Raw genomic sequence first — 24,004 nt, 5'->3', positions numbered from 1 at the left:
TTGTTAATCGCAATTATTTCTGAGCCAATTATTTGTACAGCAAAAGTTGGAATTGTTACAGCTCTATAATTGGTAAATTGATAGTTAATTAAACTTAAGTTATTAGTTATTTACTGTTAATGAAATGATTGAGAGAAATACATTCAAAACATTCATTTATTTATTTATTCTTTTATGTATTCTTTTATTTATTTATTTAGACATGTATTTATTCATTCATTTATTACTGCATATATCTATTCATTAATTTATTTATATTTGAATTTATTTATTCCTGTATTTATTTATTGAGACTTAAGTCATGTTCCGTCCTCCATAATTATAAAGCGTTTAACTTGAAAATGACTATAATAACCAAGGCCGTGTTGCATGACTAAAGAAGTAAATTATATTTCATTGTGCATCACATTCAATCATTTTAAACTGAACGGGACCAAATCGGCCTCTTTGCATTGGATTGGAAATCAAGGGACTTGCAAGGGTAAATTGAATAATGCTTCACATCTGTTTTCAGTCAGATAAACACACCAACACACTGTATACACGTTTAACATGAAAACATATGGATCAACAAACATCACTCAGAAATAGACATAAATACATAGAGATTAGGGCTGCAACTAAAATGTATTTCATTCCCTTCACTGTTTTTGATTTTTTAATGAATCATCAAGTTAGGAGTGTGATAATCTCGCTGTTTCCCTTCCTGTCCAGCTGTCAGAATGGCACGTGGCTCACGTGAAAATTGACCTGGCGCGTGTCTTTAGCGGAGCAGAGAGCCGCTTCACGCAGCCTTCTGGGACGCGCCGTGGCGTGGCTGGTGGAATATCAGGGGTTGACGTGAATGGCCGTGAAAACTCGCGGGGCCCGCAGCGCATCCGGAACGAAGTGCAGACGCGCCACGTGGAAAATAGCTGTGAGAGATTCAGCTACACCTGCTACAGATCTGACCCAAATTCTGCATGAAATTAGAAAATTAATCAATACAAACAATGAATAAGTCTGTGTTGGTGTGTGTGATTCGCTACACTACTGCTGGCTCACGATCAAAAACCTGCTTCGAGTCACCCGCAACATTCCCACAAAATGAAATATCAGACTACTGTTAAAGATGTTGCCTAAAGTCTTCAAAAAGCACAATTGTATAATAAAGTGAGTCGGTGGCACATCAAACCTCGCTACACATATACAGTAAGAAGGCAATGTGTCAGCTGACAGTGAAGTTACTCAGAGGAGAAGTCAAGACAAGCAGCGCTGACAGCTAATGCTACTTCCAACTGGCCCCTAACTTCTTCTGGTTATTGAAGCCATGTGCACTGTGCTACCGAAAATACCAAATTAAGACAATGATACTGACCCAGGACCAAAGGTAAACGATTCCTAGTCTGCAGCATTTTTGTAAAATATTCATTCATTCGCCCACTTTTACAAATATTTTTGAGGTAGAAGACATAATTTCCCGTGGCATTTTTGATTCGGTATTTGAAAAAGAAATAACAGGTTGCTTTTTTGTCACTATTTTATTATAAAAGTAAATCATAACATTATTAATACACCTGTAGTTTGTGTGTCTGATCATGATGGAGATTATAAATAAACTAAACTCAAAACTCAGAGATACACACACCATGAAGTTATTAAAATGTCAACAGCAATAGGCCTGTTTGCCGGACGACAAATTATCCCAGAAATGATTGCGATTAACGATAATATATGTATTATATACTTATTCAAATGTCAACGGCAATGATGAATGCTTTTGGCAAGTAAAACCAAGGCTGAAACATTTTCAAAGTGTATTTTATTAACTTCCTGTCATTCCACAAGTCTATTTACTGACGGTCTATTTCAGCTCTGATTAAAACACAAACACACACACACACACACACGTCCTCCAATACACACAATATCATGGCATCTTTGGGCACGTTAGATACATTTTTCATTTTCATTTTTCTTTCAGCCATGTAGCATCATGACATTGTCATCTTTCCACCTGACTTGGCATGCGGCACACAGAGGGCCACTCCCATCTCTTGTATTAAGAAGATAATGAAATTTTTGGCCTTTAAGTATCGTTTTGTGTCTCACAACTGCTGCTGTCTCACAAATTTTTACAGAGAGACTGAACGACTGCTTCCATAACTCCGATCAAAAGGTGAAGTAATAAAGTAGAAGTCTATTGATGTGTATATCTTTTTATGTTATTTGATATTCTTTTTTGTAATTCTCCCTTTTGTTAAACATTAAACTGAATCCATACTTAATGTTAAAGGAAGACATTATATAAGGCATTTGGGGTCTCCTGTCTTGCTTGCACATGTTTTATTATCATGAATTGGTTACTGTGCAAATTGTTATTCTTTTCTGATGTGCTAAAAAAATAAAAATAAAAAGGTGAAGTACTCAGGTGCATGCATCTGATTCTCCAGCTAATCCATATGCTAAGCCAGCTTTCAGCCGATCGGGGAGGGATAAATATGCAGTGGCACAGGTGGGACACATAAGAGGGCCAGCTGCTTGGAGTCAGGGCTCAACCTGACAGCACTTAATCTCCCCTACAGTATGTCCTGCGTTTTATTTTAACCCAAGAGAGAGAGATACAGGTTAGTATCTTAGCAAGTAGGAAACGTGCGGTAATGACTTAGTCCTGTTCAGAAGTGAAACTGTACAGCAACACCTGAAAAACCTATGTAGCACCAAGGCTGACTATCACAACCTCAATACTTTGGTGGGTTCAGACCAAAATCAGTCATCGGATGTTTGGCTAGATTCGTGATCTTCTTTACTTTTTGTCTGATCAGATATATCCTGATATATCCTGATAAAGGATTGGGCATCGAGAACCAAAAATTAGGATTCCAATGGAATCGTTTCTTTATTGGAATCGTTTCGAATCCGATCATCGGCTCCAAATTTAACACATGCAAGTTTAGGTTTCCGTAGCGTCCCTGTTCTTCCAGGCACTTCTGTTAAGGGGAATGTTAAAAAAAAAATGGTATTGTAACTGAAATGTCCCTAACCTAACTGATATTGAATCGGGAATGTAATCAAATTGGGACCTTGTGAATCGGAATCGATTTAAGAAATCATTGGCAATGCCCAGCCCTAGCTGCTCCTTGAGCCTATTTACAACACTGAACCTGATCATATTCTGAAAAACTAAGAAGGGAAACACATAAACCCCTTTTTTTCTGCTGCTACCCATGCACCTGGCACAGGACATTTTATTTGATCTCTTTTTACACTGTAACAGCTGTGTTCCAGTGTCTACTGTTGTCCAGGCTTACTTTTTATCGTGGGACAGAGCCAAGCTAACCGTTTTCCCTACCTATAGTGTTCATGCTAAGCTAGGCTAACCATATCCGGACTCCAGCCCCGTATTTAACACACAGAAAAGAGATTATTATTCATCTTAACATCTCGCTCTCACAAAGAAAGCAAATGAGTGGAAACGAGTGGAAAGCACTTACTGACCGTTACTGCAGAAATTGACCGGGGACAGAATCAACTGTCAAGCAGCCAACAATTAACGTCACAGAATGTCATGTTACAAGATGGCGAGCCCTAAAGGACAATCGCAAAATCTTTCCAATCCCGGAACAGTGCGTTTGTGGCTGTGAAACAGAATGAAGGAATGCTTATTACTAGCTGCACTCAAAACATTCTTGAACAAGCTCCACAAAAGGTGAGATTCATGGTCTGTTGGACAAACCAGATGTTTTCATTTTTACAGGAGAAGAGAGTTCAAGAATGAGGACAAACCGCTGAATGCGCAGCAGATGCTGATTCTCTTCGAAATGCTTAAACTGAGTGCAAAGACGAGACTACAGATTGGTTTTTTTAAACTGCATTTCATTAAAAGTGGACATGCATTCTTCAACTTGTATCAATAATGTCTCTTATTTTCAATAAGCCTAAAAAAGAAAGGCTGTCTCATATTCAGGCCAATACGGCATTTATATAAGCCTGCTCATCTGCTCCACAATCATCTTCTTAATAGTGAGAGACAGCGTATTTTTTGTAAATCAAATCAAATAAATAATGTCTTAAAAACTTCACCTTTGTTTTCAGGCAAAGCTGTTTATACTTTATGAAGTATTGTCCTTCTCTTTGCTTGCGAATTTGACATAGTATGTCTAACAAATCGGTATGCCATTCCCGCAAACCAACATTTTTTAGGCAGACTGTGATGCCTGATCTTCACCGTAAAAAAAGATGACAGCATAACCCAAAACTTGACTGCAGCCATTGTTAATCTTTTTAGACAAATCTGACATTTGGGACAGCGCTGTTTGTCAAAAGCTTTTTATTATAAACAACATCCAGGTTTTCCATTTTAAATTGGAAGTGATTCTGTTGTGAACTGCTCCCCCTTTAGTTTGGTTATACTTTCAGCGTGTCTTTCTGCTTTTGAGCTGCAACAGTTAGTCCATTCAACTAGTCAAATCGACATAAAAAAATAAATCAGCAACTATTTTTTATCATTTGTCATTTTTCAAAACAAAATTGCCCAATAAATGCTGCTTTCAGCCTCTTCAATGTCAGGATTTTCTGTTTTGTACCTTTGTAAACTGCTGGTTTTTTTACTTGGGTTTTGGACTATTGGTCAGTTGCCATCATGCCCACAACTAGGACTTTCTAACAGAAGTGGGCTAAGTGCTCTCGATGCCAGAGAAGCAGGCTGGCAGACACTTTTCAAAACCACCCACTGAATCACATGCACATATTTGAATATTATGCAAATCGCCCTGAGTTACTTAAGTGTAAATCTGTACATGTGTGTGTGTGTGACAGAGAGCTCCTCTCCAAACCAGCTTACTATCTCCCGTGACACACTTATGTAACGTGTGACCTACAGGACTCCGCATTTCCATTTCAGGCATTCAGCTGATGCTCCTATGCAGACTGCCTCATACAGAATAAACTTTATTTCCTTTATTGTGACATTGTTACATGTGTTTTCCATTAATGCTCATTTCAGATTTAATACAATTCATTGTTCATCCAAGGCTCTGTGTATAGAACAAGTCATTTCCACACAGGATTAGTCCAGCGTGCTTTACTTTTAGAGCAATCTGCTGGTTTGTATAGTTTAAAAGCTTAGCTGTTACATGTGGACTCGGACGCACACACTTACTAACTTAAACACACACACACACACACACACACACACACACACAGAGTGCTGTACTGTAACTGAGCCAATGTGGGGATTGATCGGCTGGCTTGTGTCCAAATTAAAGCCTGTCCTCTGCAAAATGCCAAGCATAATAATTCTCTCCTCTCTCTGCACTTTTTCTTGGCCAGGGAAAGTGAGAAGAGGGAATAAACAAATGCATGAGAGAAAGCAAGAAAAAGAGGTGCAATTGGATAATGCCTTGACACCCATCGCAGAAAAAGGACTGCCTGGCTTTCAGATGTCTGACCCATTTTCTGCTCTCACTCTCTCCCTCTCCTCCTTTCCCTCTAATTTCCTTTCTTCCTCTAATCTACAGTAAGAAGCTCTCTGACTGAGATTCTTTGAGCTGCAGCGAGCTGTGCATTCCTATGAAAGGCAGTGAAACAGGACCCAAACCTACACACTGAAACACAATACACAAATACCCACATAGCCATCCTACCGTTTGGAACTACAATAACTGGAACGAGAAGACTATGCTATGTTTCATTTTGACAATGGTTTTATATTCTCTGTGTGGGCTTATATGGAAATGTGTTAGTGTGTGTTATTGTGTGTGTGTGTGTGTGTGTGTGTGTATACAGTATGCATAATGAGAGGCCTCCAACAGAGATGGTTCAATAATCAATTATTCACTCGCTGGAAATACACTAATCAGTTCTAAAAAATCAGTTCACAGCTGTTAGATACAAAAACTAAAATGTATATTTACTGCATTTCTGATGAATCACATTGAGTCGGATAAGGTCGTAATGTTAAACTAGTTACATGCAACATTGAGGAGAAAGTTCCCCTTGTAGCACTGGTGCATATGCATTACTATATTTGAGCACATGTGGTGTTAGCATATCTCAGTATCTGCATGTTTTAACTCCATCTTCAATGTGAAAGGTTAACTTTTAGGTCTCTGCAAGTGAATTTTAAACGGACGGTCCACCCAAATTACAAAAGAAAATTCTACAGTTTAACAGGATTCTCTAGGAAGAGATGTTGCTTTTGAAATGATTTTCATTTCTTCCTGTAATTTTTCAACACTTGAGCATCACAAACACTCCATTCAGAAGTCTCAAAAACCAAAAAACGTGTTAATGAAATATAAATTTATAATTATATATATTTAATAATAAGATTTCATTCCTGGTTGATTTGCAGACCCACATGCTTACTGTGGAAAGTGCGGATTTCTCAGTTTTCACAATAAAAGCCACCTTGTGTTTTGCCAGCTGAACACTTTTAATGCTATGAAGCAGCAGCAGCAGTAGGAAATGTTCCGTTTGCATCAGCAGTAACTTTATACAATCAAGTGAGGTTTGATTCAATGAGATCAAATAGAGTAATGCTGAATTACATGCTGCATTGTTTCCTCTGCATCCCTAATGTGCAATATGAATCTTGTGCAGGAATTGCAGTCTCCGCCATTCACGATCAATACCATCATACTGTAACATGTTTACATGCTTTAGTGTTAAAAAAAAAAATAAAAATAAAAAATCATACTGCCCATGGGTGCTGCATCTGTATTCACCCTCTTTAAGCCCGCCTCCCAAAAAAGCCCACTCTGCTCTGATTGGCCAGCGTGTTTCCTGGAATTTGCGTTCCGCAGCCTCTGTTGTTTCACTAGTTGAAACTGGAGCTACTGCAACGGCGTATATAGCAGGACTTTGTACCGTGAAAAATCACCAATTAAGGCTTCTAAACCCAATAATACACAACCGGACATGTCCCAGCAGTATAGTGACCCATATTTGGGGAGAAATGACCAGCACTGGCCGCCAAGATTACAGCTATGTCGCGTTAGCAACTACTTTATATTCAGCAATAGGCTAACGTTAGATTGTAATGGAACGAAGCATCATTTTCTACCGTCACAAATCGCAGATAAAGGCTTCTGAACTAAACACTACCCAATCTGACATGTTTCAGCAGTAATGCGACCCAAAATTGGGGAGAATTTAAACACATTGGCAGCCACGATTACATCTTTTACTGCCGTTAGCATGTAGCTACTATAGTTAGCAGTGGACACTATAACATAGCAGCACTTTCTACAGTCAAAAATCACAGATTAGGGCTTTTAAACCAAATACTACATTGCCGGTAATGTTTCAGGAGTAATGTGACCCGGAATTAGTGAGAATTTAACAACACTAGCAGCAGGTGACATTTTTACTGCCGACAATAACACCACAGTAGCTTAAAAAACAAACAAAAAAACACTCCAGTCCTGCCTACCTGGAGCAGATGACCAATCATAGAAGGCCAGTTTAGAGTTGCGTAAAATTTAGCCAAAATTAGAAAAAACTGGAGCGTTCAGAACAGATTAGCTCATGGGGATTTAAAAAAAAAAATACTTATACCTCATTATTTTAAGGGATAACATGAAAATCTGACATTATAACTTTGAACATATGACAGAAAATACGGGAAAGCATAATATGTCCGTTTTAAAGATTATAAATCTAAAGAAAGCACTAGAGGTAAGAAAACAAAGACAAAACATGTTTTCTTTGTAATATGGGTGAACTGACCCTTTAATTTCATACTGACATACTGTACACATTAAAGAAAGGAAATGATTCAAAAATCTTAATGTATGCCTAAGGAAATTATTAGTAGGAATGTATTTGTATTAAATGGAGTAGGCCATGCAGGTTAAGGTAAAGTCTGGCTTTACAGTAGCAGAGCAGACATGCCCGAGTGACAATCTGTGAGAAAACAAGGCAAAGGACTCCCACAGGCAGAGGGTAGATGAGGCAAAGGATCGCCTTCGGTCAGATCCCCTGTGACAGATAAGGGTCACCAACACAATCATGCTACACACACACACACACACACACACACACACACACACACACACACACACACACACACACACATACTAACAAGGTGAAGCAATGGACTGTAAACAATGTTCTTCCACATGATTCCCACACAAACAGATTACACTAAACTCGCAGTCAAACACATGATCCGTACTTTACCATCTCTCCCTTTATGCTAGTTTTTCCTCTATCTCACACACACATGCACACACACACCAACACACACACACACACACACACACACACACACACACACACACACACACACACACACACACACACACACACACACACACACACACACACACAGATGGTCAGCAGGGTCAGTGCTGCCCTTCTTGGCACAGAAGAGGTCTACAGATGTGAAAGTAGAAAGAGCTCGCTCTGAGGACCAGCTGGAGCCCGTCCAACATGGACAAGGGTCAGAGAACACAAGCAGCATTTGGAGCCTCTTCTCGTGGGCCGCCCAGCTTGACACCCTGGGCCGGCATCCAGCCAAATCTTTACGCATGCTCCGTAGGCCAATTTGATTATTTTGACTGTTTACTTTCACACCTAAGGGTTTTACTTATAGTCCTATTAAATACATTACAAAAAGCATAACATTTGCTTAAACACACAGCCTTCTAACTTGTGGTTCCTTGCCACATTTTTGTAAAATGTTTCTGTTTTTGGAAAGATTTATAAATGTGATCAGATAACAATAAACAATTGCGCACGGTGGGACTATATGTTGTATGTTTTATTCTGAGTACAATCATCTGCAGCAGTGCTTTTCATTTTGTCATAATTGTCAACAATAGCATGAAATCATATTTTTGTGTCATCAAAATCACAATTTCCACATGTCAAAGTCAAAATAGTTGAAGAATATTGTGCTGTAATCAGGACTCAAAATTAGCATTACCATCTACCAGCCAAATGCTGGTAAATAATGCAAATGGCTGGTAGATATCCTTCACTAACCAGCTGTGGCTGGTCAAATGTAAACATTCACTAGCCATTTGGCTGGTGGTCAAAAAAGTTAATTTTGCACCCTGGCTGTAATTAATTACAAACTTGACAAATAATTGTTGTGATACAGGAAGTTGCTTCAGTTATACAGGATTGTTGGCAGCTTTTCGCTGCCCTCTGTGTCGTCCTGCATTAAACAAAGTCAAACAGTTCTTGGGTACAGCATTAATCACTCAAGACAGTTTAGACAGTGCTGTACAAACAAGGAACTGGCTGGGTGAAAAAGTGAACTGTAAGTGCCTTTGTTAAATAATGTACATAAGGATATACACAAATACAAAGTACAGGACGCAACATGTGTTTATCACAGGGTAGTATTCCGTAAAAGCTTGAGTGATAACATCTTAACTGAGAATAGCCACCTGCACATGTTCGGGAACATGAATGTGCGTAGATGTGCCTCTGCTGGTGTGAATGCCTGTTGGTAAAAGCATGCATATGAGTTGTATTAGTTCAAAGTGTGCAGAGCTTGCATGCAACTTCCCTGAATTTTTTGTGTCCATTGTTGCTATGCCAAAGGAGACTCAAGGGAGGTAGTGTACACTAATCCCAGAGTGACTGCCTTACACTTTGCCTATTGAGTTTCCAACTGTCCGGACCAGCTATGTTGATGGAAACATGAGCTTGTCCTCTACACACCAAACACATGGGAGACGCTGCAGAAAGACAGACAGTGCTCACACAAACAACCTTGCATATACCCACACAACACAGCTTGTGCCACATGCCAACACATGCAAGTGTGTTAAAGAAGAGGCGTTATTTTCACTACCAGCAAGAAACTGAATCATCTTTGACTACATTAGTGTCTCCTGTATGCCAGAGTTTGTCGATTGGCTGCAGTTTAGGCAACTCAGATGAGGAATGCTTACACCTATTAGATCAGTAAGTCTCCCGATTTTTTATGAAAGACAAACGCGCACACACACACACACACACACACACACACACACACACACACACCCTCAGGGCGTTTGGCATTAATTGGCATCCTGGACCTCCCAGTGTGTAGCTCTCCGTCGACTTGGCTAGCAACACAAACAGGTTGAGATGAAACACACTTCCTGCCTCAGGTAAACTGCAGAGCAAATCCTTGGTTTAATGACACATTCAAATTGGACATTGATATCTAAGTTGCGAGAATGAAAGGGGCCTTCTTATAGTGATACGTTAATGATTGTTTACATGCTCCACATTGTTCCCAAACTAGTACTTCACATTTTTAAAAGCTTACTTCTTTAAGAGAGTGTTGATAAGCAACAGAATGGCCTTGTGCAGCAGCCTTCTTGATGTGGAAATAATTATGTTTGATTTCTTTTTATTATTATTAAGGTCAGGCTGCCAGCACTAGAGCGGTTACATTATCTTTTGTTTGATTATTTGCTAGAGCTGAACACATTTCCCTTTTAACAATCCTTGACACACCTTACCTCAGTACATTCAAATATCACTACGCCTGGTATGAAAAGGATCAACATTGAAATTTGAAGTACATGCATTTTTCTCAAAAGTACTATAGAAAACAATTAACCATTAATAATAAATTATAAATATTTAACCCACCAACAGATTTCCCATTTTATCTTCTCTTTAAGCAGCTTTAAGTTTGGAATAATCATCTTATTCCACACGGTCTGACAGTATCATATTGGGCTGCAACTAATGAACATTTATTTTCTGGATTAATCAATTTGTCTATAAAATGTAATATTCTTAAAATGCCCATTATAATTTCAAACATTCCGAGCTGACGCATAAAAAAAAAAAAAAAAAAAAAAGATATTTTGTTTAGTATGGCTGCACAGCATTTTGAAATAACAGGTTTAAAAGGTTAAATGCATATGGATAGCATGATATTTTTGATAGGATATATTTTATTAACGTGTCATGCCACTAAGTGGCCCATCCCACTTGGAATTACATAACACCAAGACAAAAGTAATTTCATTCACAGCTTCCGGTCCAATGGTCCACATACTCTACTTTGCACAAAATAAAGAATACAAAAGAAAATAAAACATATTACAGCAGCCACAACACAAAAGTGTAACTCATACATTGTCAACTAAACATTTCACACTTCAACCAAAACTACAAACACAATTTTTTTTAATAAATAAATAGCTAAATATATGTCACTACTAGACAGCAAGTGAAGCAAGTGAAAGAAAAAAGTGAAAAAGGTCACTTTGCCCCTTCTTAGCATCATTTTTAAGGTGAGCTATGCCTCTAAAGTGGTGCTGCTGTTGAAGGTGTTGCTGCTGGATCTGACAAATTATTTCCATTAAGCCACAAGGACAGAGTAACATGGAAAAAATCTATGTTAAAATATCAATTTAAGTATTCAAAATCACATGCTAAATGCTAAAAATTATCATCTCTTTTGTGAGATCATCCTTTAATCACTGTCATCATAAAATACAAAATATACAAGAAAGCTGTCAGAGTTTCTAATGACAAGTGTGTCAGTGTGCAGGGACTTGAGATACTTGAGGGAAGGTGATGAATAAAGAGAGATTTATCTCTGTTTTGGCATCGCAGCATCAACAAACTGTTGAAAAGGTGACTCACTCATCGTGTTTCCCGTTTGTGGCTCCTCCACAAACCGCAGCGTACCCACCTGATATAATGCTAATATAATGGCAGACAATTTCCCCCACCATCATTATTCGATCACACAGTGAATGCTTAACTATTCTCCACTCTGATTTTTACACATACGCTGAACAAAATGCACTGACCTGACTTTATAGCCTGGGAAAACCCTGATGAACTTCCGTCAAATTTGAGATTTGCTCTGCAAGTCCGTCTGGCCAAGAGCCCATTCGAACCAATTTAAAAATTTTCCAAATCGAGGCACCAATCACAACCGTTGAGGCGGGCTTTACACAATGACGACAGCGCAGCGACGTTGAAGAGTCATCTCCTTCATCGCTCGGATTGGTTTTAGGTCTATCCAATTGCGCCCAGAGGCATTTCAGTGGCGTCAGTTGGTGACGCCCAATACATTTTTCCTCAAAACAGAAAAGTGGTTGGTGGGCAGTAACGGAGAGGCCCAGTGGAGAGTGGCTCACTGTCAGTCACACTTCGAAGAAGCCCAACTAAACTCTGAAGTGATCTTTAACCTCACAGACAGTCATAACATAAACCAAAGTCTAATTCTTCAGCCAGGGGAATATCTCACACACACAGTCACACTTGTTGCCCCAGTCAGACAGGGTTGGGACTCAACCACAGTTAAAACCAGACGTGAACTAAATCTAGGGCATTCTCCAAGTGGGGAAGCAGCTTGCTGTAAATGAATAAGAGAGCTGTAAAACCGCTAGAAAGAAGCGCCCTGCCATAACTCAATATATTAAAACCTTAGTAGGGCTTAAAAGCACAATCCCTAAACTTGAATGACTTCTTTTTTAATGCCTAATAATGAAACACATTACCAGATACAGATATATCTTATTAAGACATACCTGTACTGTTGTGTATACTGTAATGCCAAGGGGTACTTCCGCAGTTGTCACTGGGTACATGAAGAGACTGTATAGTAGTGCAACTTATTTGATCTAACAGAATGTATTAAAGAACAACATTAATGGGGCGCCTGGATAGCTCACCTGGTTGAGCGTGCGCCCCATGTACGAAGGCTCAGTCCTTATCACAGCGGCCGCGGGTTCGCATCCGACCTGCGGCCTTTTGCTGCATGTCATTGTCCCTCTCTCTCCCGTTTCACATCTCAAGCTATCCTGTCTAATAAAAGGCCTAAAATGCCCCAAAAAAAATCTTGAAAAACAACAGAACAATATTCACATATTGAGCCACCAAGTAATGCTGTGATTAAGAGTGAAAACCATACTATGGTCTATCAGTCTACGATGAAAACCTCCAAACCATCTGACGATATTGATCGTTTATTCCTACCCTCTAATACAAGCCACAGGAGTGTTTCATTAATTGTTGAAACAGTAAACCAAAAGTATTAGCCTGGGAGAACCCTGACGAACTTCTGGCAAATTTGAGATTTGCTCTGCAAGTCAGTCTAGCAAAGAGTCCATTCAAGCCCATTTCCAATGTCCCCAAAATCGAGGCACCAATCACAACGGCTGAGGCGGGCTTTACACCAATCACAACAGTTGGGGCGGGATTTACGCGACGACGACAGCTTTTTGTTTACATTCAACATGACAGCTACCGAAGCGCAGCGTCACCAGGATCGTTGGTCTGATTGGTTGAAGGACTATCCAATTGCGCCCAGAGGCATTTGAGCGGCGTCCGTCAAAGAACCTTTCCCAGACCCACTCTCAGTTACAACTGAGAAGGGTCTGGTGTCAACCAGGCTACAAAAGTATTAGACACACAGTTGAAATAGTTAGCTAACACTAATCGATATTCAGGGGCAAGTTCAATCTCAAACCGGTTACGGTTGGTTTCCGGGTTGTATGACATGTTTCCTTGAAACGGTGTGAGACGGTGGGCAACGGGCTTTGAGCTGTGTTTTATCTCTTGGTGGGCGTGTCCGAGTTGTTAACCATCAGCAGCGACGTGTATGTAAACTCGCAGTATTAAAAAGACAACCGGGTGTTCAACGCGCCACCGAATAAACGTTTTGTCAGGGCTGAAACAGTTAGCTATAGATTATTAATTAAATGAATGTCCCGTTGTAAATAAATTCAAATGAACCCATTTGGAACATGACGGGTGGTGTTGATGGAGGAGTACTTGAGTACATGTACTTGAGCTGTTGGGGTTTCTGCTGTAGAACAACTTCAGCCTCATTCACTCCTGACACTTGTAATTCCACACTGGAGTGAAAAGCCATGACCCTATTAAAAACCTACATGTTTCTATTTTGAAGCACAACTGTATAACAAAAAGGTCTTTATTTTGGTCTTGTAATTACTCAGCTATTTCCTAGAAAAGGTACTGTTGGTGTAGGTGGTGTGTGTGGTGGCCTTAAACCCCAATCCCATAAAGAAAGTAAAAAAATACAACGATCAAGAGGCAGAGTTTTGTAGAAGCTTGCCAAATCATCAGGCGATGGAACAAGTCCATCCACATTTCCTCAAGAATGACAGATTACAAACTTTCTCCTGCTTAGCCAACCATTTATTCAGCTCCTAGTGCAGGTGTTTTGAGCAGTGGAGGCTTTGTTGGAGCATTAAACTCACTCTATTGGATATTAAAAAAAGGTCACTGAATGAAATTGTTACACTTATTAAATGCTGACCTATATACAGCACGTTTGAAGAGCAGAGTAGCCAGCGGGACTTAGGTCTCGGCCAATTTCTTAATTGTGGGTTTTTGTAAGCATTTCTTTGCTCAGAGTTATTCATTGCCTCAGCAGGTAGTATGTCGAAGAATGGAAAATTTCCAAGTATAACAGATTCGTTCTTTTGTCTCTTATCCCATGCATTTTAACACTATTGACTTACTCATTAAAGCCATCAATGGTGCTTTCCTTTTCCTTTGGGAGGTGGTTGATTGGGGTAAAACGATGTGTACCACACACACACACACACACACACACACACACACACACACACACACACACACACACACACACACACACACACACACACACACACACACACACACACACACACCAAATATACAATACTGTACAATGTGCCATGGAGCTGAATGGATTATCCTAACAGTTTAAGTCAAATTGTTCAAGCGAAAAATCCAGCTTCTCAATTTTGAGTATTTCTCTGCTTATCTCTGTATTATTCCATTAAAAATGGCAATTTAGGTGTTTTGGACTGTTTGATTGGACAAAACAACCAATTTGAATTGGAACTTTTAAACAATGAATCAATTAATTGAGAAATTAATCCGCTGATTAATTGACAGTAAAAAATAATCATTACTTACAGCCCTAGTATGTATGTATGTATGTATGTATGTATGTATGTATGTATGTATGTATGCACCATATGTACAGGTATATACAGAATACAACAAATAATTTAAGAGTGCATTTACCAAAACAAGAAAGTTAGCAATTCAAAGCAAATCTTAAATTTTTTTATTTCAAATTATCTCGTCTCTAATGCCCACATACAAACTCATAATCACACACACATTGATTACTCTTGGGAACTCTGATTATAAACTGATTATCTTCTGCCCAGGGGGCACAGACACTGAAATTGTTATTGCCAGTTTAATCTCAAATCCACATGAAGGGAATCCTTCCGTATGCCACAATGCCTCAGTGTTTATGACGCAGGAGGGAAAAAAAGTAGCCACTTTATTGTCTTGGGAACTGGTTGTTTAATATGTCTGTAAATGCTTAATCACTTAATTTCTATTCCACTGCATGAACTGAGGCAGCTCTCACAACGAGGGAGTGAGAGCAGTTCAGTGCTAGCAGGATGGACTGCGACTCGTAAAGTGCTCCACTTCACCCTGGCAAAAATAAACCTCACGGGCCCCGTTGCCAATTATTCCCGTTGATGAAAAGCCAGTTGTGTGTGGCCCCAGTTGTACCCAAGCAGGGCCAAGCTGACTGGTGTTTATAATAAAAAAAAAAGAAGTGTAGCTGTGTAAAACAGCCTCACTAATTTACCGGGCCAATAAAGGCTTTTTTATAAATTATTATTTTCCCTGGTAATCTGGAAGCTGATGAAGCACAGGCTGGCTGACAGGGCCACGTACAGAGAGAGAGCAGCAGAGAGTTTCAACGGTTCAATAGCACAGAGAAGAAGAAAAAAAGTCAAGGGGGAGCCTTTGGTAACCATCTGCATGAAAACCACTGCTCAACAGAAACTGAAGAAAAAAAAAACGACTAAAGGATCAAGCGAAACCTAACCCACTAAGACAAAATCAAAAGGGTGGGGCCAACAACAACAACAAAAAAACACAACACTGAGAAACAGCCACAGACTTCGAGCACGCTGGCTGACATCTGATGCCATGTGTTTGTGTGTTAGGAGGATGGGGTGGTACAGTATCTCGAAGACAGCAGGACCACCAGTGGTCTGTTTGAATACAGTGCAGAGTGCACTGATAATCTCTTGTCGTGTTTACCATGACAGCATGCTTATCAGCAGTGGCGCTTCACGGGCCTCCGAAAGCAACACAAACCCGCTACGACATCACACTGAAAGGTTAGCCTCGTTCTTCTCAGATAATGAGGATTGAATTGCCAGTGAAGACACACTCATTACTCTGCGTGCCAGATATTACAGCAGGAAACAGCATGGAATTTCCTTAATGGCAGACAGACAGAGGATACACATTACTTCCTATTATTAGAGCTGAAACGAGGAGATGATTAACTGACAGATGATATTCAACAAAAAAGGTTTAATTTAATTGCAAAAATGCCAGACATTCACTGGTTCTAGCTTCTCAAATGTCAATTTTTGCTGCTTTTGCGTTCTACAACAAGCATCTTACGGTTGGCTGCACAGGTTAACCTATATGAAGTGGTCACCTTGAGCTCTGGGAACAATTCTCTGACATTTTATAGACCAAACGATGAATTGATCAATTATGAAAATAGTCATGAGATACAGCCGTAATATTAAACTTATTTTTACCTGAAAGAGAGCCACAAAAGGGGTATATTATTCTATGGGCACTATGACGTTTGATCTGTTATCGTTTCCTTATAATAATGGCTCACGCCACACTTCTTTGCTATTTAATTACCAGGGTAAAGCAATGATTTGGATTTTGGTGACAGCAGTTAAAATGAAAGTGCTATAGCCCGACTGACACTAACAGGCATTTGGGAGATAAATAATCTGATAACGATATATATAGGCTGATAGTAATTTCCGGATTCTAATCCCTTGGATTAGTTTTTAACAATTAAGAATTGTAACCAAGATACATAGAAAGCTTTGCATTCTGTGGTGTAAACACCAACTTGTCAGTGCTGTCTGGCGAACAAACTATCTAATGGTGACCAGTTTCTAAATGATCTCAAATCTAGTTTGGGATTTCAGTACTTCCATTTCTTGTTACATAATAGCCAACATAGACACTGATGCCCATATATCTGCTAAAGGCCAATGGGCCGATATGTATCAGTCTTGCTCTAGTTGACATTTCAGTCCTGGAAGAAATGTGTCTCAGTTCAAGTTGTCTGATATGGGGGCAATAGTGGCCTAAAGGTTAGAGAAGCGAGCTTGTGACCGGGAGGTCGTCGGTTCAGACCAACAGGACAAAATTGCGGTGGGGAAAGTAAAAGAGCAGCGCTCATTACCACCACTGAGGTGCCCTTGAGCAAGGCCCTTAACCCCAACCGCTCCAGTGGAGCAGCTCCAGTGGCCAGCAGATCAGATTGTGGTTGTACTGGGCAGCTTCCAGGTATGAATGTGTAACTGTGTGAATGTGATCAGGGTGCAAAAGAGAGGCTTCCTCTCAGTGAACCTTCCCTGAATAAATAAAAAAAATGTCAGTTGAAGATTAAGCACTGAAAGCAGCTGCAAGCAACAAGGTGCACATACCGTATCTTTCCATCAGAACTGGATTTGGTGGAAACAAGAATACAATTGTGAGAAGTAGATGGCCTTGAGGCGGTGACTAGCTTACCCAAATCAACAGGTTGTCATTGTCTTATTAGTGCTTGGACGTTAATTGGTATACATAATGATGTACAGGTATATACAAACAAAGACGCCTCATGTTTGTCTGATGTTATCAATTTCTTTATGAATTAAGAGGCCAATTTATTTTCTCAGATAAAAGTAAACTAAATCAAATATTTCTGTACAAGCGTACTTTGATAAAGATGGCTTTGTTGGTGAACAACACAAGCTATACTTTACACTGCCACAAAATCTATTAGCTCCGTGGCAGTGCAGAACCCCATGATGATCAGATGACTTCTTGTGGTTGGCTGCACGCGCCCTAGCTGAAGAGATCCTATAAAACTATCTATAACTCATACCTCATATGTGTGTGCTTTAATCTAATTAGTCATAGTCGAAAACCCATACGGCTTGCAAAGCGCCTTGGGGCCCAGATTTTTTTTAGATGAGGAACAGTTAACTGAGGATCAAGCAAAACGTAAAGGCAAGACAATAACAGGCATGTTACTCTAGGATGTGCATATATGGAGGAAAAAGATGTGATGCTAACCTTTGCTAATCAGATATGTCCCCGTTGCTAACCTGGGTCAGAGGTACAATAAGTCTGTTGAAAATGCCAGAAAAATCTAAATCCGGGTAGTTATCTCTTGAGGTTTTCAGCTGGGCATACGGGCAAATAATGCAGCAGCTCCCCCAGGACAATTACTGCCATGTTGAGGACATTCCTTACACTGGGACGAATCATTCGCACATGCTTCATAACCACTGACAAATACAACAAACTGCATCTCCATTTAACTTCCAAAGTCATCACGAGAGACAAAAAAGGGAGGAAATGGGAGGCAAATCCCAGGATCGCCTCACTCACCAGACTCAGTTCAGGAATAGCTCTTGACATATTGGCCTACCCAGCATGCCCTCTGCCTCTCCAGACAGCTCTGACATCATTATACAGCAGATACAGACCAGGACATCAGCTGCACAGCCAAGGTTATATAAGTGAACGCTCTATGTTTCCGAACATTAAGCGCTGCTGCCCCACCATGGGGAATAGGAGGGGATAGGAGTAGACTAGGAGAGAAAGGGGGGGTGAGGAGGAGAAGGAAAATCAACAAGGAGGCCAGGAAGAAATACAGACAGAAACAGGGTCACAAAAAGAGAGTCCCACTAGGCCCCTTAAAGGAGCCCCAGCAAACAGGAAGAGGAGAGTAGAGAAGAAGAGAGGAGAAAGAGAAGACCAGGTCACATAGGGCTACACCTTCTGTGTGTTCTCTCGTGTACAACCCTCTTACCAAACTATTTACAATAAAGGAAAAATAGGGAAGAATCAAGTGTCAGCGTGTGAGAAAAGAACACCTTAATGTTCCTATGAGTTTGTCTATGTGGTTCTGATGGAGGACCTTTGTTTACACAGGTTTTTGCCCTCTCTGTAGAGCACACTTGGTCTATTTAAAATCATACCCGTAGGGAAAATGTTTATACTTGACTGCTGGATTTGTCCAGGGATAATAATCAACCCAGGGAGAGAACATTGCGATTTAAACGGATGGCTAATGATTAATGAAAAGTGGGCATCTGGGGCCATACCAGCGGATCGGACATAAATTAGCTTCGTTTTAGTCCGGTTGTGTGTAGGATAAAGAGAATCCTTCTATATTCTATTTTTTTTTTTTAAACAATGTTTAACAATGTTATGTTAACAATCTGTTGTTTCTAGTTTAATTTCTATAAAATGTCAGGATTAAGAAAGGTTGTATAAAAGATGCTTTGTGCCAGATTTACAGTATTCATACTGGAAAATGAGAGTACAACCTTTTAAAACTTTGCAAAGACATCTCAAGTCTAATCTTTTAGACATTGAACATATATATTTTTCACTGGTTACCATGTTGATAGGAAATTCCGTACACTCTCGACTTTTAAAATAAGTCTCAATGTGCCAGAGGAAATGCTTCTGTTGCCAGCTTGATGGATTCAACTGCGAGAGCATACAGCTCTTAGACTGTCACTTTCTATCAGCACATTGCAAGATACTACTGTGAAAATGAATGTGACTGAGAATGAAGACCCTATAAAAGGCTCTGGGCAGGGTGGTCACATTGAGTGATTTAATTATTACAGCGTTGTAATGTTGCGATGAGGGACTTCACACACAAACAGCTGCAAACGCATTAGGCTGCATTGAGATTATTTACACTGGGGATTTCACATGGCCTGAATGAATGATTTAATGTCCGTACTTGTCACCAGTCAGCCAGAGTTAGTCTATGGGATATCTATGTTTTTTATTAAAGTGTTTCTTGGCAATATTGAGCATTTCAGTTCCTTCATAATCAGTGCAGGCATGTCAAGGCAACTTCCTGGGCAATGTTGTTTTTGTTGCAAAAAGTACACTCTATTGTATCAAGTTGTACTGTACTTTGACGGCATGCTTATCTAAAACAGACTGAAACACACACACACACACACACACACACACACACACACACACACACACACACACACACACACACACAGTTGTACAACTCAGAGCGTCTGTGGTGATTTAATACCCAGCCCAGACAGTTTTAATGCAGTGCACATTGTGCCGCTAAAACACTTTGTTCTGATATTGGCAATTTGTGATTGCCTATCAACCGATGCGCTCTAACATTTACATTTTGGAATGCACAAGACATTTGTCACACGAAAGTCAGTAATATAACTGTGAAGCAAACAAAAGAATAACTACATACCACTATACACAATGATAAACTACATTTCCAAAGATGCATGATTTATATGAATGTTGATGGCCCAACTTGCACACATTGAGTTTGGTTTAGAAAGATGTAGCCTAGAATGCCAGCCTAAAAATGATGAGCAAATGCAAGTTGACTTTGGGTGGGTTTCCCTTTTCATTACAGCCTTGCATAAGAACTGGATCAATAGTACTACTACAAACACTTTAAAATTGCTAATATTATTCAAATAAGTATGATGGGTGTATCATAGCTCTGTGTGTGTGTGTGTGTGTGTGTGTGTGTGTGTGTGCGCGCGCACATGTATGATTGGACCATGCGCGCGCTAGAGTGCAGTACACATGAATCCAAGTTCGGGCCTGTGGGCAGCACACAGTACAAGCACAATACACTGAAAGAAAAAGGCTGCATGACCGCTGTAGGAGTTCTATCCGGCAGTATTGTTTAACTGACAACTAACCAGAGGGAAACGTCAACAATTGTGGCGGAAAAGGGCTGCAGACCAACAAGGTTAGACCCTGCCTACTGTACAGTGCAACGTGTGGACCTTGGCTGCTGATCTGATCTGTCAAACCAGCCCAGGCTACTGGAGCTAGCACCGCCAAACTACTGCGCACACACACGTACACACGTACACACACACACCACGCTGTGAACGCGACGACACTTACCGTCGGTTACCCCCACGCGGTCTGGACACCAGTTCGGGTTGGATATTTGGGCATTAGGCGGAAATAAAGCGGGAGAAAATCAGCAGAGTTCCTCCGGTGTGCAGCGCCTACACGTCCCGCTCACTCCGAAGCCCAGTCGTCCGCTAAGCTGCTGCGGCTCGGACTGCCAAAAATCACACCGATCCCTGTCCTCCTTTCCTACCAAGCTTTTGCGTGAAAATTAGTTGTTTGTTCCCCCTTTTTTATGATGCCTTCAAGTAGCGTTTGGATGGGCTGCAACGAAAGGAGGGAAAGAAGCAAAAAAGAAATACTACACGGTCGCTCCTCCCTCCGCTTGTGTACGGTACAGTAAGGGGAGCTCGGCTGGGTAACCACTTATTAAAACTATCTACCGCTCTCTACAGGACCACCACTGTAAAGCACAAACACATGTTGGGCCGGTGACATGTGAAATGCGGAACATCCCCCTGCCTTGAATCGCCTCTGCTTTCCTCATTTATTGATTTCATCATCAATACGCTTAAACTCCCTCCTCCTCCTCCTCCTCCGCCTCCTCCCTGTTGGAAGGTGAAATTAGTCCACCTTGTAGGTAGATTAAACGGATTTGGTGAAGGGACACGACTGGGGTGGTAAATACACGGTAATAAGACTTATTGTTGTTATCTGTCACTGAAATAGGCTAAATATCTAAATAAAATGAATGATAATAATGAAAAAACAGCTTCTTCGGCTTCTAAAATGTGGAGAGTTTCTGCTTTTTTGTTTTTATCTCTGTACCTTGAATTATTTTCATAAATCTGTTAATTGTTTAGTCTCTAAAAATGTCAGAAAATAGTGCAAGCCCAAGGTACCGCCTACACTAAGCATCAGTAGGCCACAGGTAACCATTTACAATGGTCGAAAACTGAGAAAAAGCAGGGAATTGTTATTTGAGAAGCTAGAACAAGCAAATGTTTGGCATTTCTGCCTAATAAATGCCTTAAATAGTTCATCAGTTACCCAAACTGTTGGCAATTGTTACAGCAGCTTTTTTGAAGACATTGAAAGTTTGTAGAGCAAACAATCCAGAATAAAAAGATGACTCAATCAAACAATGAAAATAATCATTACCTTCAGCCCCAATATTCATACATTTCACTCTATATTTGGTGCCAGCATATAGTATTGGTTTTGCAGCCTGGTGGTTGTTATCACAGAAAAACAAGCAGAGCAGATCAGGGATCGGTGTAATCACTCTAAATAAGCTTTTTTTTTTTTCAATAATCCCTTGCTGTAAATCCTTCACTTAGAGAGAAGGATTTACAAGAGAGACGTGAAGACAGAATATTAAAAAGGTCCCATGGCATGACATTTTCACTTTATGAGGTTTTTTAACATTAATATGTGTTCCCCCAGCCTGCCTATGGGCCCCCAGTGGCTAGAAATGGTGATAGGTGTAAACCGAGCCCTGGGTATCCTGCTCTGCCTTTGAGAAAATGAAAGCTCAGAAGGGCCAATCCGGAATCTTCTCCTTATGATGTCATAGGGAGCAAGGTTACCTCCCCTTTCTCTGCTTTGCCCGCCCAGAGAATTTGGCCCACCCATGAGAGAGAGAGAGAGACATCATGGCTTTCAAACGAGCAAAGTGGCAGTTGGTCAAGGCCACACCCCCCCTCCACCTTGCCCCCCCCCTTTCTCCTCCTCAATAGCTACAGACACAGAAATGGCACATCCTAAGGAAAGCTCATTGTGGGACTGGCTCTAGTGGCTGTAATTCTGCACCAAGGCTGAATTTTGGGAAAGAAAGTTCAGATACAGTATTAGGGGACCACTAAGGTCTATATAAAAGAGACTTCAGATACAGTATTAGGGGACCACTAAGGTCTATATAAAAGAGACTTCAGATACAGTATTAGGGGACCACTAAGGTCTATATAAAAGAGACTTCAGATACAGTATTAGGGGACCACTAAGGTCTATATAAAAGAGACTTCAGATACAGTATTAGGGGACCACTAAGGTCTATAAAAGAGACTTCAGATACAGTATTAGGGGACCACTAAGGTCTATATAAAAGAGACTTCAGATACAGTATTAGGGGACCACTAAGGTCTATATAAAAGCATCCAAAGAGCACCATGGCATGGGACCTTTAAAGACTCCACTTATTTTGATCAAAATAGCAGTTGGACAAACAGAAATGATCATAACTGCCTCAAATAGGCCGCACGCTGACAACAGCAATCTGAGAACACCTAGGATCCTGACATCATGATCAATGCAGCCATGGAACCGCTTTACATCTGGTAACGTCGCCACTTTTTTTATTCATACCGTCACATCTTTCTCCAAGTGAAGTCCAACTTAAAAACGTAGTGCAGGCAGGGCATATGAAATAAATATCAATGGCACGGTTTCAGCTGTTTCAAAAGATTTCTCCTTCCTCTCTTCAGTCTTGGAAGAACCTCCGTGCTGAGCCAATGTATTGCGACTGTAGCCTCCAAACAGTCAGATATTTCTGTCCGACTAATCTACCAGACAAAACGTTGGAAATCACCAGCTGTGAGAGAGGTACAATCTTCTTACATTGAATGGCCAGAAGTGAGTAGTGTGACATTTACGTTTGATGGTTTTCAATTGCATAAGGGAGGGGGGCTGCTGGTGCAGAATATAAGTCTACTGCAGCACACACATTAAAGATTCCTGTTTTTCTGTGTGTGTGTGTGTGTGTGTGTGTGTGTGTGTGTGTGTGTGAGTCATCATACAGGGAAATGCTATTTGATTACATGTTGGTGTCATTCGTGGTTTCATACCCACTTTCAGGAAGAGTGTCTTCTATCGACCAAAGCAGAACAACATAATTTTCATCCACTGACTCATAAATAAACAACGTTAATGAGAACTGTCACATGCTAATAACTTAACTCTGCATTTAATTGTGTTGGTTTCTGTTCCCCCTTTAAAGTGGCCGTCACATGCGTGGTGGATCTGTTTCAGCTGCTGTGACAACTTCAAAAGATGCCCATTACTGACGGAAACCAATTGCCAAGTTTCC

General features: G+C 40.4%; 1 long non-coding RNA gene across 1 annotated transcript in view; it reads right to left on the bottom strand.

The window, feature by feature from the left end:
- LOC114548139 (uncharacterized) overlaps positions 1 to 21,446 on the bottom strand; it is a 109,472-nt gene extending 88,026 nt beyond the window's left edge. The window contains exon 1 of the long non-coding RNA XR_003691324.1: positions 20,971 to 21,446. This is a non-coding gene — a long non-coding RNA (uncharacterized LOC114548139). The remainder of the gene's footprint in view (positions 1 to 20,970) is intronic.
- Between the last annotated feature and the right edge of the window lie 2,558 nt (positions 21,447 to 24,004).

This window comes from Perca flavescens, chromosome 21, assembly GCF_004354835.1.
Source record: "Perca flavescens isolate YP-PL-M2 chromosome 21, PFLA_1.0, whole genome shotgun sequence".
In the NCBI taxonomy this organism is placed as follows: Eukaryota; Metazoa; Chordata; class Actinopteri; order Perciformes; family Percidae; genus Perca; species Perca flavescens.
The sequence above is the reverse complement of the archived record's forward strand: the minus strand, read 5'-3'. Positions and strand labels throughout refer to the sequence as shown.